Below are 2,768 nucleotides of genomic sequence, written 5' to 3'. Positions count from 1 at the left end.
TCCTTTCTGGGGATAAATCAAGATATCCACTGTGGCTATGTATGCTAGAATCTCTGGTAAATTTCAGCTCCTGGCCTGGAATGGAACTCTGGGTATCTGGGAATGGGAGACATAGGACAGCCTGAGGTTGGATTGTAGCCTCTCAAGGGAGCAGGTTGATGCCCTGGGGTTGAGAGGAATCTCCTGGTGTACTCTTTCTTTGTAAAGCAAACCCTTTGAGAAGTTAAGATTGTCTTCAAACCAACACAGCTTCCATTTCTGGAGACATATTGCTGGTCAATCATATGCTGGTATTGAGGGGAGAACACAGAAATAATTTTGGCCCACTGGATTCTCTAAGATTTGTGAAAGAAACAATAGTATCCCAAAAGACAGTCAAACCTGATCCCAGGGGGATGGTTCAAGAACTTGCAAAGTGAAATGTACCTGGGGCAGTCACTGAGGCATAGTGCAGTGTCTCCAGAGAGGGTGGTCATTGAGCACTTAAGGGAGCAGGATGGGGTGGGAGAATCTCTCAAGTGATTGGGTGTTGACTTGACATGTGAGTCAGATACATCTGTTTTTTAATCAGCATTGCCACTCCCTGGGATTGTCACCCTGAAAAGATTTCTTCACTTACTTTGACTTCAATGTTTTAATTGTAACTTGCAGTTTATTAGTAGGACTAAAAGGTAAGAGGATAATTACAATGGACATAAAAGAGGTGGGTTTTGGAAAAAAATATCTAATCATATATTCTATTTGTTAAGTATTCTCATTTACCTTTTTATTTCCCAGACTGAGTTTAGGAATTTTCTCAGGTCTGTTTTTTATGGCTGGGTGATGTCCAAGGCTTAGCTTTTAGAATGCTACCAAGGAAAAGAATAGGGAAAATATCTCTTCCATTGTGACTGTAGAAAATGAGTACATTTCTGGCCGGATGCGGTGGCTCATGCCTGTAATCTCAGCACTGTGGGAGGCCGAGGCAGGGTGATCATCTGAGGTCAGAGGAGTTCTAGACCAGCCTGGCCAACATGGTGAAACCCTGTCTCTACTAAAAATACAAAAATTAGAAATTAGCCATGAATGGTGGTAGGCACCTGTAATGCCAGCTATTCGGGAGGCTGAGGTAGGAGAATCATATGAACCACATAGGCAGAGGTTGCAGTGAGCTGAGATTGTGCTGCTGCACTCCAACCTGGGCAATAGAGTGGGACTCCATCCCAAGAAAAAAGAAAGAAAGAAAATGAATATATTTCCACAAGAAGATGTGGTAGATAATTGGTGAGTTACACAGATTTATGAAAACATCAGTTCCTCCTTTTTCAGGGTACATTTCAGTGAATACCTCTCTTCTGTATCCAATCATCTTCATTTCTGAAGTTAATGCTAAATTTTTTGAAATGAAACTTGGATCATAACATTTTTAATGGATATAATAAAATAATGTATTTATTGTTTTAAAATAATACATACTTTTGCATTTTAGGTATGTAATGTAAGCGCTTTAAAATTTCCTTCCCTTATGTAAACACTGTGTTTGAGTAATTTTGCTGAATTTTTCAGTTTCAAAAACCATTTGAACAACTGTGACATGGAAATTAAAGCTTGCGCCAATGACTCCAAGCTAAGGCTATTACTGAGCCTGCAAAGGGAAGGGAGGTTATTAAAGGCCCAGTTCTTTCTAGGAAGCCTCCCCTGCAGTTGTCAGAGCCTGCTCACCCCAGCCATGGGAGAACCTTTACACTGAGAGAAGCTATAGAGCCCTGGAAAGCTGGGGACCCACAGGCAGATGCAGTATACATTAAGATGGAAGGGGATTGGGAGGGTCATACTCAGGATGAAGTTGTTATTGTTTTGTGGCAGTTTCTAGACTTTGTAAGATAAAACAAAATTAGGTTTATTTTTAAAAATTTCTAAAATATTGCAACAGAAGGAAGTACCAACTATAACATCTTTAAGGATTGCAAAGTTTAGGCGGAAAAAGGCTTTCTTAGGGCGGAGCAAAAAAGATTAGAAGGTCAGAAGGGAATGGCACATGGAGGGTGTATAAATCAGATTTAATTTTTAATTTTTAATTTAATTAAATTTTTTTTTGAGACGGAGTCTTACTTTGTTGCCCAGGCTGGAGTGCAGTGGCTGGATATCACCTCACTGTAACCTCTACCTCCTGGGTTCAAGTGACTCTCATGCCACAGCCTCCTGAGAAGCTGGGATTACAGCTGCCCACCGCCATGCTGGGCTAATTTTTGTATTTTTAGTAGAAACAGGGTTTCGCCATATTGGCCAGGCTGGTCTCGAACTCCTGACCTCAGGTGTTCTGCTCTTCTCAGCCTCTCAAAATTCTGGGATTACAGGCATGAGCCACCACGCTCAGCCCAAATCAGATTTTAGATTAGAAAATGTTTTACCCTGAAGTCAGCAAGTTTTTAGGAGAAATATAAAATGGGATTGTATGTTGGCTCAGATTGAGAGTAGCTCAAAGTTCAGGAGCCTGTGGGAAGGAGATAAACTTAACTATATTTTGATTAAGAAGTATTTTATTTGACCACTGAAGAAAAATTCCGCTTTTTTTTAACTACAAAAAAGAAAATCTTATACATAGTGCTAGCTAGTTATTTCAGTACCATTTTATTAACTAGGGAATTCTGGCCGGGCATGGTGGCTCACGCCTGTAATCCCAGCACTTTGGGAGGCCAAGGTGGGTGGATCACCTGAGGTTGGGAGTTTGAGACCAACCTGACCAACATGGAGAAACCCCGTCTCTACTAAAAATACAAAAAAAAAAA

The sequence above is a fragment of the Mandrillus leucophaeus genome, unplaced genomic scaffold (assembly GCF_000951045.1).
Source record: "Mandrillus leucophaeus isolate KB7577 unplaced genomic scaffold, Mleu.le_1.0 Scaffold1341, whole genome shotgun sequence".
NCBI classification, from domain to species: domain Eukaryota; kingdom Metazoa; phylum Chordata; class Mammalia; order Primates; family Cercopithecidae; genus Mandrillus; species Mandrillus leucophaeus.
The sequence above is the reverse complement of the archived record's forward strand: the minus strand, read 5'-3'. Positions refer to the sequence as shown.